The sequence below is a fragment of the Saimiri boliviensis genome, chromosome 10 (assembly GCF_048565385.1).
Source record: "Saimiri boliviensis isolate mSaiBol1 chromosome 10, mSaiBol1.pri, whole genome shotgun sequence".
Classification (NCBI taxonomy): domain Eukaryota; kingdom Metazoa; phylum Chordata; class Mammalia; order Primates; family Cebidae; genus Saimiri; species Saimiri boliviensis.
Window position 1 is genome coordinate 22949518 of NC_133458.1, and position 16641 is coordinate 22966158.

Below are 16641 nucleotides of genomic sequence, written 5' to 3' on the forward strand. Positions count from 1 at the left end.
AAAAAAAGAAAAAGAAAAATTAACTTATGTAAGGGGTCATTCAGGGTGGTGGGGAAGATTGTAACTTTGTATCCATGTGTGCTGTCAGAGTTAACTTCAGCAGGCCTGAATTAGCCTGATATATTCGATTAAAATAATAAAGGCATCTCCCTGGCATAAGATGTGAACCGTAATGATTAACAGTGTGTCTTTGTGACTTTGGGTCTGAGTTGTGTGGCAGTTTATATCAGTTTTGTTGTTGATAACAATGAAATTGCTGGTGTGCACCTCAGTATAAACTCTTAACAGGGCTCTGTCTTTCTTGCTGGTTATGTAGCAAGAAAATTCTGATATAGCCAGAAAGATTAGATTCTATTTTTGATCCTTTGGTTTCAATGGATTCTGTACATATATTAGTGGTTCTGATTCAAGAATGTCCTGGTATAACCCTTGGAGAAAGGAAGAAAACCTGGAGCCCAGACCAGCTCCTCCAGTCTCTTTACTGGAGACAACCTTCAGCTATTATAGTTTCACTTCTATGCTGTTTCTCTATTGTTTTCTTTTCCTGTAGCCAACCATAGATTTGTAAGCATTGCCAGTTTAGATCCAGTGACCCTTGCTTAGCATTTGAACCCCATTTAACTATGGAACCCAAGGCATTTTACAAATGTGAAAGTGGCTTGGGGTGGAGAAGAAACTTTTTTTCCTCCTCCTTCTTCTTCCTCCTCCTCCCCCTCCTCTCCCCTCCCCCTCCTCGCCTTCCTCCTCCTCCTCCTCCTCCTCCTCCTCCTCCTCCTCTTCCTCCTCCTCCTCCTCCTCCTCCTCCTCCTCCTCCTCCTCCTCCTCTTCCTTCTCCTTCTCCTCCTCCTCCTTCCTCTTAAGTTCTGGGATACATGTGCAGATTTGTTACATAAGTATACACGTGCCATGGTGGTTTGCTTCGCCCATCAATCCATCATTGACATTAGGTATTTCTCCTAATGCTATTCCTCCCTTAGCTCTCCCACCCCTCTTGACAGGCCTTCCTGTGTCCATGTGTTCTCATTGTTCAAATTCTTTTACTTCTACTGGATGCAAGGGCACACTGTATATTACTGTCTAACCCTGATAATAAGCTGTTTGGGGTGATAGAATTCATTTAGGGAGACGTGGAATGTGACTGTGGAAAGAATGCAAATTAAACTCCCATTAATATTGGAATATATGATGAAAATGCATAGAATGGTGGTATTTCTGTTATCTAAAAATACAACCGATATGGATATAATCTCTGAAAGGAGATTCCTCCCCTTATTGTGTAAGATTAAAAAAATAACTTATAGATTTGTTTTTGTTCATTAAAATTACTTGGACACGGAAACTGGGAGCCTTGAGAGTTATCTAAGCCAACTCAAATAGTAAATTTGAAAGAATATTAACAATCAATAAGAAACAACAGACCTAACTATGGAAATATTAGATGCACCTGTTAGCATACAGAAACACAATGTACAATAGCCTGGTGTGGTCAGTAAGGAAGGCTGACAGTTCATGGCATGAAAGTTCACTTTGCAGTAGAATAGAGGCAAGGCAAAACAGTGTCCCCAAAGCCTTGCCAGTACCTGACATGGTCTAGATTCTTCTACGGATACAAAAAGATAAAGGCAACTGGTAATTGATCTGTAATTAATCTGGCTAATTCATCTCTCTACGTATCCGTCACCAAGGTGAGCCAACAATTTTCTCAGACGTAGAATGATCACCTTCATGCATTTATTGTATTTCAACTCTCCCCACTTTTTTTTTTTAAGACAGATTCTCACTCTTGCCCAAGCTGAAGTCCAGTGGCACAATCTCAGCTCACTGAAACCTCTGCCTCCCAGGTTCAAGAGATTCTCCTGGCTCATCCTCCCTAGTAGCTGGGACTACAGGTGCATGCCACCACGCCAGGCTAATTTTTGGTATTTTTAGTAGAAATGGGGTTTCATCATATTGGTCAGGCTGGTCTTGAAATCTTGACTGCAGGTGATCCACCCACCTCAGCCTCCCAAAGTGCTGGGATTACAGGCATCAGCCACCGTGCCTGGCCTCCCCCATGCATTTTCACGAACTGTTAAGGTGGGCTCCAAATCTAATACAACTGGACAATGTACTAATAATAGATTACATTGATGATGTGATTATTTCTGAGACTGAAGATCAAGCTAAGAACAAGTAATTAAGTTTATAAAGCATATCTCTAATTGGAGTTGATTGCTAAAATCTAGGGGCCACACACAGACTGTGTAAGTTTTGGGGATATAACGTGCTGGAGTGACCCAAAACATAGCACAGACCACCACAAACCAATTATTCCTAACCCTCAGACTAACTAAGAGGCTCAACACCCAGTGGGTCTATTTTGGCTTTTGGAGAAATCATATCCCTCAGTTATGAATATTGCTGGCCCCAGTACATAAAAATCACTGAGGAAAAGGATGTATTTAATTGGGAACCCAAACAACAAGGCTTCTTTGACTGCATGAGGCAGTAGTTCCACTGGGAACACACAATAACCAATCTAAAATGACATGACTGTTGGCTCCCCATATTCAAGCTGTGTGAACTCTCCAGCAGAACTCCATGACTGCTACTTACCAACTCTGGATTTGGGGACTAGAGCATTACCAGATGCTGCTCTCTGCTGTACTCCTTCTGGAAAACAGTTACTTGTTTGTTATTAGGCATTGAGATAACCCAAATAACTGAAGAAAATAAAGGCTGGAAATACCCATCATGCCATGGGTGATGTCAGAAAAGCACTCCAGCCAGGCACAGTGGCTCACACCTGTAATCCCAGCACTTTGGGAGGCCAAGGTGGGTGGATCACGAGGTCAGGAGTTCAAGACTAGTCTGGTCAACACAGTGAAATCCTGTCTCCAATAAATATACAAAAAATTAGCCCTGCGTGGTGGTGGGTGCCTGTAATCCCAGCTACTTGGGAGGCTGAGGCAGGAGAATTTCTTGAACTCGGGAGGTGGAGGTTGCAGTGAACTGGGATCGTGCCATTGCACTCCAGCCCCGGCAACAGTGTGAGACTCTGACTCAAGGGAAAAAAACACACACAAAGAAAAGAGAAGCACTCCAACAGGAGTGCAAGGCTCAAAGAATTTCTGTCATAAAATGGAAATGATACATACGGGAACATGTTATCAGGCAAACCACAGGAGGGATAGATTTTATTCACTAGCAAGCAGCCTCTTTTCCCTTAGGACCCACGATTTTAAAAAAGAGCACTAACAACCAAAAAGCATTCTATTTCAGTTTGGCCCACCTCACTATATTTCATCAAATTAAAGCAAATATTTCACTACCCACACAGTACAACGAGGGCCCAAGAAGCATCACATTCAATGGATTTATTATATCTCTTATCACTATCAAGTTAATAGGTTTGTAAAAAATCAGAATGAACAACTAAAGCATCTGCTTTAAAAAGGATTGAAAAGCTGTCCTACAATCTTCAGCAATATGTTTTGCAAGTTGACATGAGAATATTTAAAGGTGAGTTTCCACTAATAAACTGCTACACTTTCGTAGTGGGTTAGGAAATAGGAGACAATATAGAAACTTGAAGCCAACTCTTCCCTTCTTCACCGCAATTTCCTCGCTGAATGGCAAACCTGCTAGTCCCTGAACCAGAGCTGTTTATACAACAAAGTGTCCCACAGGCTGGTAATATTCCAAAACAAGATGCTGTACCTATAAAATAGAACCTACTTGCAAGAATTCCATAGGGATTAATACAATTATTCTTGTGTCAATTACCCGGAAGGATTATTCTTCCTCTGCACCTCACTAAAGCGAGGCTATTGCAATGGTCTTGTTGCCTAGTGGACACGATGGTCCTCTGTCTCTGTACTTATTCAGCCTGACACTGTATGATGACAACGGAATGTAAAGGGAAGCCCTGGCATATCCCATACTGCTGCCAACAGTAGGAATTGTCCAGTGGCAGAAGAGAGGACTTCATTTGTAGGAAAAGGTTTAGATAAAAATTAATGACAAATGAAAGAAAGGTAAGATTGTCATTCAGAGAAAGAAGTCAACAAAAAGTGTGATTTCTACCTGCAATTTGGTGCCTTGCAGAGGTTAGAGCAAAAGAATCATATTCTCTTATAGTTTTGATCCAGATGTCCCTTGAGAGGGAGAACCGTGTCTGCTAAAAACTCCTCCTCTTTTAAAAAACTAAGAAGTGAGCTACATGAAGGTCAAATTAATGAGCCAACTAAGGACTTAGAAAGCAGCAGAATATTTCCCCTGTCAAATCCAGAGAACACCGATCAATAATATTTCTTTTTTCTTTTTTTTTTTTTTTTTTTTTTTGAGACAGTGTCTCACTCTGTCACCCAGTCTGGAGGGCAGTGCCATGATCTCATCTCACTACAACCTCTGCCTCCTGGGTTCAAGTGATTCTCCTGCCTCAGCCTCCCAAATAGTTGGGATTATAGGTGTGCACCACCACCCCCAGCTAATTTTTGTATTTTTAGTAGAGACAGGGTTTCACCATATTGGCTATGTTGGTCTCAAACTCCTGGCCTAGTGTTTCACCCACCTTGGGCTCCCAAAGTGTTGGGATTATTACAGGCATGAGCCATGGCGCCCGGCCTATAATCTTTTGAATGAACACTGCATGACCATTAATTGTGATTAGCGAAGGTTTAAGAAAGGTATTGGGATATAAATTATCCATTGAATGCCCCATCTGTTATAAAATTATGTTTTAAAAAAAGCTATTTGTGGGTTTAAAAAAAAAATCCATGAAGAGGTGAAGGCAAAATTAAAATACTTGGATCACTGACAGAGAAAAATAATGATATACAGTTTGGTGATTCTGCATTCCCAAGAATGAAAAGCCAGCACTTAGACATTTATGGTTCTATGAAGCACTACAATATACACGAACCAAAATTTAACTAGGACTCACTACTACTCATACGTCCTTACCCTGAAGAACTCAACATTTCTGGATCTCCACTTTATTTCCAAATTACACTAAAAGCAATGAGGACTCAATGGAAACAATGTGTCTTGTGGTTCAAGCAGCATCAGCCCACCCAAAGTCAGAGAGCTTTAGGAGGACTGGGAACTGGGCTAGAAATAATTGACCAGGCAGAATTCATTTTTAATGAGGAAAGCCTTGTGGAAGAAAAAGACATTCTAACATAAATAAACTTGAAGCATCCTATTTCAGGATGAAGGACAAAGATGGCAAGTTGCCTGGCATGACGGTACAGCACTGACAATGACAACAGCTCCTAAGATGACATGCCCAAACCCAGAAATGGGAATGAGCCTTCATGCCAACACAGCTGGGTTGAATTAAGATATTAGATATCTTAATTCAAATGCAGTCTGAGGTATCCCCAACAGGGGGCGTCTCACAGCAGAAGTTCAAGTTGCATGCTTACGGAAGGCTTACAAGCCACCCAGTCAGTGTAAATGTTTAGAGAATGCAGGCTACCAACATGCCCTTCCACCATGACACAGCGCAAACCATTGTTTTTGTAGAGTGACTCATGGTTATTTTGAAAAGGATTAGAGTGTTTCCCATGGAGAATAGACCGGCCCTGTTGTAGAACCTCTTTCTTTGGGAAGCAACGTTTGTTAAGGCCATATACTCAGAAGAAGGGAGTTTGGCTATGAACTCCAAACATGTTTGAATCCTGTGTACTCCAGACGTAACACAGATATAGCCTCAAGTTTATACTCTTATGAGAGATAATACGAGGTGTGGTAGGCAAAATAATACCCCCTACAAAGATGGTCATGCCCTAATCCCTGGTACCTGTTAATATATTAGGTTACATGGAAAAGGAGAATTAACATTGCAGGTGGAATTAAGCCTACCAATCTGCTGATTTTGAGATGAAGAGATTATCCTGGATTATTCAGGTGGGCCGGTGTAATCACATAGGTCCTTATAAAGTGGAAGAGAGAGGTACAGGAGACTCAGAGAGATGGTAGCATGAGGACTCAGGCTGACATTGCTGGCTTTGAAGGTGGAGGAAGGAGGCTATGAGCCAAGAAACACAGGCGAGTGGCCTCTAGCGGCCAGAAAAGGCAAGAAAACAGAATTCCCCTGGAGCCTCCAGAAAAGAACGCAGCTCTGCCGACACCTTGATTTTAGCCTTGGAGAGTCATGTTAGACTTCTGAGCTGTAGAACTGTAAGATAACAAATTTGAAATGCTTTCGGCCACTAAACTTGTGGTGATTAATTACAGCAGCAATAGAAAACTAATAGATATATACAAAGGTAGATTTTTGTTGAGAAGGATGAAATGGTCATAACTACAGAAATATCAGATTTATATTATAACCGTGTGTCCAGAGTACTGCTTACTATATTATAGGAAGCATACATAAAATTTATAAACACTAATAAAAAATGATAATATTGCTGATCAAATTTGGGGGACGTTGAATTAAAGCCCTCATAACAGAGGTCGGCAACCCCTGAGCCATGGACCAGTAGCAGTCTGTGGCCTGTTAGGAACTGGGCCACACAGCAGATGAGCAGCAGGCGAACGAGCATTACTACCTGACCTCTGCTTCCTGTCATATCCTCAGAGGCATTAGATCCTCATAGGAACGCAAACCCTGTTGTGAACCGCACGTGCAAGAGATCTAGATCGCGCGCTCCTTATGAGACTCAAATGCCTGATGATCTGAGGTGGAACAGTTTCATCCCAAAACAAGCATCCCTACCCTCCCCAGCTTCTCACCCCCTGTCCATGGAAAAGCTGTCTTTCATGAAACCAGTCCCCGATGCCAAAAGTGGGATCACTGCCTTGTGAGACATTATCTGAATGGAGGAGAACTGGCCTAAAAGATTTATATTTCATCAATGATAGGTTGATGATAGTTCTTATTTATTTATTTTTGAGACGAGGTCTCGCTCTATAACACAGGCTGTAGTGCAATGGCATGATCTTTGCTCACTGCAACCTCCGCCTCCCAGGTGCAGGTGATTCTCCTGCCTCAGACTCCTGAGTAGCTGGGATTACAGGCACCTGCCACAATGCCCGGCTAATTTTTGTATTTTTAGTAGAGACAGGGTTTCACCATGTTGGTCAGGGTGGTCTCGAATGCCTGACCTCTGGTGAACCACCCACCTCAGCCTCCCAAAGTGCTGGGATTACAGGCGTGAGCCACCGCACCTGGCCAATGATAGTCCTTAAACACTCGGCAGATATATTGCATAAAATGCAGATAGCTGTAGATCAGGGAGGCAATATGTGTGAAGTTACGGCAAAAACATGAGAATGATAATTCCGCTGTCTGTTTAAATCTAAACCCAATGCCACATAAGATACTGAAAATGTTTGGAATCTATACGTACATTTTGATGTCTGATTACACAGTATTATAAGGCTAGTAGTTGCTATCAAACTAAGAGTAATTATTTTGTTGTAAAAAGATGGACCATGGGTCTAGGATGGATTGTGCTGTTAGGGTATATTCTGGCAGGCCTGGAAATCACCTGAACTGTCTACTGAAATCAGAAATGTAACTCCCAGATGAGATGCATAACTTACACCTGGCATGGACAAGACCCCCCTCCCCAAAGAAGTCTGGCACTGGGGCTGATTATATGTTAAGAATATGTCTATATGACCAGCAGGGTATAACAGGTACCAGCTCCAACTCTGTGAGCAGCTGAGAATGGATGCACTGAACCTATTTTTGCTCCCCCATCCCTTAGAAAGTCCTGGGTAGGACCATGGTCACCGCTCCTTCTGTAGCAGGAGGAAAGCTTAGTTTGGGTATAGAACAGCAGAGGACAGAAGGAGGAGGTGAAATTGACGGTAGGACAATGAGGTGGCACTTGTCTGTTTTCACTATGCGTCTGACGTCTTGAAATATGCAAACAGATCCTCAGCTGAACTTGAAAGGAAGGTGTTAAAGAAGAGGTAAAATTGTTTCACAGGAGAGCAGGCAGGAAAGGACAGGCAGAATTGGCCGCTTAGATTTTTCCCCACAAATCTATCTTTAAATATATGTATATATATATATTTAATATGTACATATGTTTAAAGATACGTATATCTTTAAATATACACATTTAAAAGATATATATATCTTAAATATATCTATACATATTTAAAGATAGATTTATATATTTATATATTTCAATATATGTTAAATATAAATGCTAATAAACATTGAAAAGTGATATGAAAAGTATATGTTTAATATATATTTTATATATTAAATATATTTATTGAAACATTATATTAAACATAAAATACATAAAATTCAATATAAGATACATATATATATATTTATATATGTATCACTCTCCACCCTCTTTTCCTTGTGGCTGCTTGTAGCCACGTTTTCTTTGGCTCTCTTCTCGGCGCTTTTCCCCGTAATCCGTCCACACTCCCCCCTAGTGGTCTGCTGATGAATCTCTACTAACTGGGTTGTGGAAAGAAACCTAAGAACCTGGGGCGTTAAGATCACAGCTGGAGTCTCTCTCTGTTTTAAGACGGAAACTGGAAGGATATTGTTTTATTATTTACAAAGGGGATGGGGGTGGCACTACCCACTATCCCATGTATCCCTGCCTTCCAAAGTGATATCTGAAAGAAGGGTCCTGGGGCTTAAATCCCCAGTTCTAGGGTTTCTCAGGGGTCACTACTGGCACCATCCTTGTCAAACTAGGGCTGGAAAAAGCCACTGTTGGGTGGATTCCTACAGAATTTGTATTAAAAATAATTGTGTTGTCTTCCCTGCTGTTGCCTCTTTCTTGCCCTTCTGACCGAAGAAGACACTTTTGCCAAGCTGACTTACTGGGCAGGAGGGTGTGGCAAAGCTCTGAAGAACCACCCATCCTGGTCTTGAAGGAGGTTCATGACCATCTCACAGAGTGAGGCAGCACTGGGCATGACCTGGGAATCCCGGGGTGGAGGCAGCATGCGCCAGGACTTAGGTCCTAATGCCAGCTTTTCTGCTATCAATGTGACTTATTGCTCAGCCACTTTGAGCCTCAGTTTCTTCACATGTAAAATGATACTGTAGTGGTTCTCAGCAGAGAAAAGGGGTGGCATACTAGAATCACGTGAAATGCTTTTTCAGCACAAATATTATTTCTTTTTTGAGGAAAAACCTTCAAAGTATTTCTGAAACACCCAATACTAAATGTTTTTGAATGCCCTAACAGACCTTAAGAGATCATTTGAAGATGTGTTAGATCTCTGCGTTAGATCAACCCACCATAGACCCATCGTTTGTAGTAAAAGCAAATTCTTGCTACATTCAGAAAATGTGTATATGTAAAGGTTTGTTACAAGGCCGGGTGTGATGGCTCATGCCTGTAACCCCAGCACTTTGGGAGGCTGAGGCATGCGCATCACTTGAGGTCAGGAGTTCGAGGCCACCCTGGCCAACATGGTGAAACCCTGTCTCTACTAAAGATGAAAAAAATTAGCCAGACGTGGTAGCACGTGCCTGTAATCACAGCTACTTGGGAGGCTGAGGCAGCAAGAACTGCTTGAACTCAGGAGGCGGAGGTTATAGTGAGCCGAGGTTGCGCTGCTGTCCTCCAGCCTGGGCAACAGAGTGCAACTTCATCTCAAAACAAAAATAAATAAATAAATAAAGGTTTGTTACAGAACAAATTTACAAGATTGAAGGAGTGAATCGAATCCCTTTCCTGGCCTAGAACTGCCTTAGCAATTTCGGGTGTGATCGGGAAACCCCGTCCAATATCAAGTCCAGGGCCACGGCAGAGTGTGTGCATGTCAGACTATAACCAGCAGAGGGTGGCACATTCCTATGTCCTGCGCTCTCCAGGAAGGTAACAAAACTTGCCCTGAGAGAATGCTTTCTGGAGAAGGGGAACAAGGTTTAACAAAGTCTACATGGGCATAAAAAATTAAAATCCACTTAGGACACAATCTGGAACTCAAGCTCAGGTGGAGAGGTGGGCCAAGGCAATTTCCCAATGCAGGAAAACTTTGTCTTTGAATCCTCACCATTTCCCGTCCCACGTCCTTCTTTGGCTTCTCAAAGCATCTTTAGGGGACTGGCAGCTAATTTTGTATTTTTAATAGTGATGGGGTTTCTCCATGATGGTCAGGCTGGTCTCGAACTCCCAACCTCAGGTGATCAACCCACCTCAGCCACCCAAAGTGTGAGCCACCAGCTGGGCTTCCCACCCCCTCTTAGCATTGACCATTAGAGCATATCCTTTTGTGCAATCACATTTCTGCACAGCTGTCATGCTTCACAGAAAAGCAGAATCAGACCCCACCCCAGACCCTCTGTATCACACTCTCTGTTTTCTCAAGATTCCCATGTGATTCCTGATCATGTTGACATTTGAGCAGCAGTGATGTCAGCACGCCTTCCCTACCGACACATGCCACCTCGAACGAAACCTACTCTGTTCCCTGTGCCAACCCCGCTCCCCAGTCACATACCCTATAACCCCACAGGGGAAAATTCCTGCTGATTTCAGCCTTCACAAAAGGGAAGCACTTTGTATGGCCGTAGGTGAGCAGACCTGAGATTTCCGATTTCCTCTTCAGGTGACTAGGGACCTCGTGGGTTTTTTTTTTTTTTTTTTGAGACAGAGTTTTGCTCTTGTTGCCCAGGCTGGAGTGCACTATAATCTCAGCTCACTGCAACCTCTGACTCCCAGGTTCAAGCGATTCTCCTGCCTCAGCCTCCCTAGTAGCTGGGATTATAGGCATGTGCCACCATGCCTGGCTAATTTTGTATTTTTAGTAGAGATGGGGTTTCTCCATGTTGGTCAGGCTGGTCTTGAACTCCCAACCTCAGGTGATCCTCCCTCCTTGGCCTCCCAGAGTGCTGAGATTACAGGCGTGAGCCTCCACACCCAGCCTCACGGTGTGTTTTTAACCACCCAGCTATATTTGTCTTCGAGTGACAGCTGAGCAAGGGAACATCGGGGTGATGTGCCACAAAGAGACTGCTGGGGCTTAGAAAACCATATGTCAAGTTCAGCCCTTTAAACCAAAGGAAATTGGAAGGCCCTGAAAGCAGGCTCAGAAGCAAGTTCTCTCTGATCTTCTCCTGCCCCTCATTCTCCCCTCAAGTGAGTCATAGAAACCAGAATTTCTTCTCCCCAAGGTGGATCATAGAAACTAATACTGCCGTCTCCCAAAGCAAGCCGTAAACTTAAAAATATTACTCTAACCTTTCTCCCACCTTTCTGTGTAGGAGCTGACCACAAAAAAATTCTCTGACCTGTCATATCTGGTAGCAATAAGATCCTCATTCCATAGGGGTCCTGCCAGATGCCCAGGAGGAAGGAAAGCTAGCTCAACAGAGTGGCCAAGAAGAATCTGAACAGACTGGCTTTGCTGGGCTTCCCACCTGCTCTTAGTACCTTTCCATTGGAGTATAGCCTTTTGTGCAATCCCATTTATACACAGCTGTTCATGCTTCATCAAACCGAAGCATAAAAACAGTTTTCCCTAAGTTTTAGAGGTTTTATTTCTGAAGGCTCCCGTTTCACATACAACTTTGAGCAAATAGAAGAGTGACGTCAGCAATATGGCTGACTAGAGATGCCTGACCTTCATCTTCCCCACAAGGAAGGACCGAGGCAATAAATAGACAGCTAAGATCTGACTGGAGTGCGAAAAAGAGAGTGAGGGAGTGAGGCAGCGGAGTGGCCTCTGAGGTGGTTGGAGGCCCAGGAGGACAGGGTGGAGGTACTTAGCCTCCATGGCCTCATCTCGCCCACCTGGATCAGACCGGCCCAGAAATAAGAGGACTTCCTCTTAGGGGAAGAAGGTAAATAGAAGAACCCCACTGGCTTCCCTTGCCACTGCAAACACCTCCAGTCCTTACTGCAGGAGAATCCCACATCCTCGTAAGCCCTGAGTTCAACGTGGAGAGCTGCTGAGAATTCACTCAGCTGTGTCACTCCACGTGAAGAACATTAAGATGTGCACTCCCCCTTACCCACTGAGCCACACTACTGCAACATGGCACCATCTGAGAACAGAACTACTGCTGGAGTGTGCCCTGCTCTGGGGCTGTAGTCATTGTGCCTCTCTAGAACTGGGGCTCTATCTTCATTCCACCAAGCCCACGTGGCACCCAGCTGGTCCCGGGATTGGCTACGACTCTGGTCCTGTGCAACAGTGAAATAAACCCATGCTATCTGCCCTACAGCTGGAAGAACGATCTAGCAGTCCCACCCAGGATGAACCTGCTCTTGTGCCAGCCAAACGACTATGCATTCCCCCACAAGGAGGACGGGTCCTCAACCCAGCAAGCACCTGACATGCCCCTAGGCCATCGGAGCAGCTGTGTGCAGACGTCCAGGGTCTGAAAAACAGGCCTTCGACACTACCCGCTCCCTGAACGTACCCCTGGCTTGCACGAAGACCCCACATCCACAATAAGGGCCTGAGAAATTTGAGAAGCTGACTAAGAAGCTGTGTGCCTATGTCCTGGCTCTGAAAGAAAGCCTGATCTGTCCCCTCCAACAAACATACACCCAGGTGAGCTGAGAAGCTGTGCACCCATGTTCCAAGCCTAAGAAACCAGGCTCTTCCTCGGTGCTCAAAGCCCCTGAGGGCTATTTGTCTTTGTGCAGAATAAGACATTTTGAGTAGTAGTCTCAAGGGTTGCTTTGGTGGGAGAAGGCTTCCAAGGCCCCTCAGATGGGTCTTTGAAGGTGGCTCTAGGCCCAGAGCCATGTGAGAGGCCCTTCAGGAAGAACGGCTATCCCTGTGGGAGCTTGTGATCGTGATGTATGAATCTATGGCACTGACCTGAAAAACCGCACGGCCTTTATGAAGGCCCCGGGGCACAGAATGAGCACCCATGGGAATGAGACATTCTGTGCTCTCAGGGAACAGATAACAGCGGCCAAGGCCTGCCGCCTTTTCTTTCCCGTCATTCCCCTGGACCTTGACTTTTTCTCTTAGTTTCCCTCTCCCTTTTTTTACAGGCGAAAGAAAGCAGAGCACAGGACGGGAAGAAATTCACTGTGTGAATTCCCTTCCTTAGTGACCCACAAGCAGAAGGAGAAGGGGAGGAACCGATGCCAGGGCCTGCCTAGATAGACCCCTGGAGGGATCCCTAAAATAAGGACATTCTCTTCATTCTGAAGATTCCCATGTGAAAACAAACAAACAAACAACAACAACAAAAAATAAGTACATCCTCTAGCTCCTCTCTCTCCCTGTTGCTCTTGCGCTGGCTCTCTCCCTTCCTCTCTGCATCCTTGCTCATGCATGCGAGGCACTGTCTTGTTCCCTCTGTGCCAAGAAGCAATTATAATATAAACTCATGGCCAGGTGTGGTGACTCATGCCCGTAATCCCAGCACTTTGGGAGGCTGAAGTGGGCCGATCACCTGAGGTAAGGAGTTCAAGACCAGCCTTGCCAACATGGAGAAACCCCTTTTCTACTAAAAATGTAAAATTTGGCCAGGCATGGTGGCGGGTGCCTGTAATACCAGCTCCTCAGGAGGCTGGGGCAGGAGAATTGCTTGATCCTGGGAGGTGGAAGTTGCAGTGAGCCGAGATCGTGCCACTGCCCTCCAACCTGGGTGACAGAGTGAGACTCTGTCTCAAAAAAAAGAAAAAAAATACATATACATTTATATGTATATATATATACACACATATATACATATATATGTATATATATGTGTATATATATACACACATATATGTATATTCATACATATATGTATATTCATACATATATATGTGTGTGTGTGTGTATCTATATATATATATATATATATATATATATAGCTGTCTCTAACCTCAAACCATTGCTATTGGTTTGAGGTTAGAGACTGCCTGGGCCGTGAACAGTGTCTGTCCTGCCATTGGTGAGGCCCCTGTAACTCTTTGCCTTCCCTGCCCGACAAGATCCTCTCCTCTATCCAGGTCTAGCTTCCCCTGTGAAGTCCTTGATATGGTTTGGCTGTGTCTCCACCCAAAATCTCATCTTGAATTGTGAGCCCCGTAGTCCCTGCATATCAAGGGTGGGACCAGGTGGAGGTAATCAGATCATAGAGGTGGTTTCCCCCATGCTACTCTCTTGATAATGAGTGAGTTCTCAGGAGATCTAATGGTTTTATAAGCATCCTGCGCTTCCCCTGCTTGCATCCACTCCTTCCTGCCACCCTGTGAAGAAGGGGCCTGCTTCTCCTTTGCCTTCCACGTGATCATAAGTTTCCTGGAGCCTCCCCAGCAATGCAGAACTATGAGCCAATTAAACCTCTCTCCTTTATAAATTACCCAGTCTCAGGTGTTTCTTCATAGCAGTGTAAGAACAGACTAATACAGTCCTTCTCAACCCCTACAGGTGGAATCCAGGAGTTAATCAATTATCCTTTTGTGCTTTCTTGGCATTTCACTCAGACCACCTGTACCATTATACATTCTATAAGTGTTTATCCTCTTCCTTGAGTCTGGAAGCTTCCTAAGAGCAGGAACCAAGCACAGTTACATTCTCTCACCACAGTTTCTTGTGAAGATAGTATTATTTGATGAGTAAAATAATTAGTAAATGAACGGACACAGTTCCTATGGCAAGGATGGGTGAAAATGAGAGACCCATAGGTACTTTTCCAGATGACCTTTAAAAGCCTTACAGAAAGTAGGAAGATGTTGGCAAGTGATCATTTTTCAAAAGCAAAAATATTTGAGGTGGATACAACTTGTCCTTTTTCATAAAATCTGTGCTTCTTTATGGACACAGCCTGTGTCTAAATTGCAGTATGGCATCTCGATGGCTCTCCTAATCACTTCTGACTTTTATAGCCTTCCTCTTATGGATCAGACCTAGCACAGCCTGTTCAAAGTCTTCTTCACAGGTGAGCAAAGCACATGACATTTAAGAACATCTTCCTCTTTCTCTGCCAGTGCCTGCCTCCAAGTGATGCACCAGAGTATTTTATCAGTTTTTCAAAATGAAGACAGTGTGATCCTTTGGACAGGAACTGACTTGGAGCCAGACCTTCTTGGATGGCCCCAAGACTTATTGAAGTAGAATCTTGTCACTGGGGATGTCTTTGTTACTGGAAATAAACGCCCTCCTAGGAGGAACATTTACAAGCAGCCAGACACAAGGTTTCCCATTGCCAGAACGCCAGACACTGAGCAGGTCTATGATAGAAACCTCAGGATGCCCCTAAAAAGGTGTGGCTGTGACCTTCAGAGGGAAGATAGATTGGCCAGGCTCAGGCTGGCCCAGGGAGACACTGTCCCAAAAGTTTCTGTGTTTTATTCACTGGGAATTGTTTAGGTATAGAAAAAAGATTAGAAGCTTGAGACAAAGCCAGAAGCGATAAAGAAAACGAATCTGTTTTAGTCTATGAGGGCTGCTTTAACAAAATACTTCAGACTGGTTAATTTGTAAAGAACAGAAATGAATTCTTACAATTCTGGAGGCTGGAAAGTCCAAGATCAACACACCAGCAGATTCAGCATCTAAGGAGGGCTTGCTTTCCATTTCAAAGATGGTGCCTTCCTCCTGTCTCTTCAGATGGCAGAAAGGGGCAAGGGAGCTTACTTGAACCTCTTTTGAAAGGGCACTAATTCATGGAGGTGGATCCCTCATAGCTTAATCACTTCTCGAAAGGCTCCACCTCTTAATACTATCACACTGGGGATTAGGTTCTAACCTATGAATTTTGGGGGTCAAAACTGTCAGACCATAGCATTATCCCTCCATCCTCTCTGTAAGATCTTTTAGGCTGACTGACTGCACCATGGACTATGCCATGGTGACCTCTGTCACCTGCACGTACACTCCAGATGAGTTCCTGGAGCTACAAAGTCTGAAGTAACTGGAAAACCACAAAAAGGAGAATATGATCAACCCCTGCAGTGCCTAAGTAACTTTGAGACATTCTTCTACTGTTCCTTATTCCCACCTCAACTGATAAGGCAACTAGACCTTGAAACCAATCTTGGTCAACCTCATGACTCCAGACCCCATGACTCCCTCCCAGCTTGCAAAAGCTGCCCTGAACTGTAACTTCTGTAACTTTCCACTGCCTACCCCAAACCTATAAAACCAACTCCTATCTCACCATCCTCTGCTTACTCTCTTTTCAGCCTCAGCCCGCCCACACCCAGGTGAATAAACAGCCATATTGCTCACACAAAGCCTGTATAGGGGATCTCTTCATTCAGAGTGTGTTTTAATTCTCTTCAGCTTCCCTCTGCAGCCCACCAGAGTGGTCACTGCAGCTCCCCGGGAGGCTGCTGTGCAGTCAGGGTAGGCCCACTTTGGGAGAGCTGAACATACACTTTGTTATTATCTAAAAATTAGCAGAAAAGCAACAGTACAGGGTTTAAAACAATCGTGTTTATTGCGGAATAAAAAAGGCGCTCATTCCCTATCCCTCAGGGGAGTAAGAAAATCATCATTGCAGCATATTTCCATAATTATAGCATTCATCTTTTTTTTTTTTTCTTGAAACAGAGTCTTGCTATGTTGCTTAGGCTGGAGCAATGCCACAATCTCAGCTCACTGCAACCTCCACCTCCTGGCTTCAAGCAATTCTCATGCCTCAGCCTCCAAAGTAGCTGGAAATACAGGTGGGCGCCACCACACCCAGCTAATTTTTGTATTTTTAATAGAGACAGGGTTCCACCATGTTGGCAGACTGGTCACAAACTCCTGACCTCA

The 16641-nt window shown here is 44.0% G+C and overlaps 1 long non-coding RNA gene across 1 annotated transcript in view; it reads left to right on the plus strand.

Annotated features, from left to right (window-relative positions):
- Nucleotides 1–16641, plus strand: part of LOC141580040 (uncharacterized) — a 148809-nt gene that overhangs the window by 111062 nt on the left and 21106 nt on the right. The window contains exons 3-4 of the long non-coding RNA XR_012512029.1: nucleotides 12152–12483; nucleotides 16435–16550. This is a non-coding gene — a long non-coding RNA (uncharacterized LOC141580040). The remainder of the gene's footprint in view (nucleotides 1–12151; nucleotides 12484–16434; nucleotides 16551–16641) is intronic.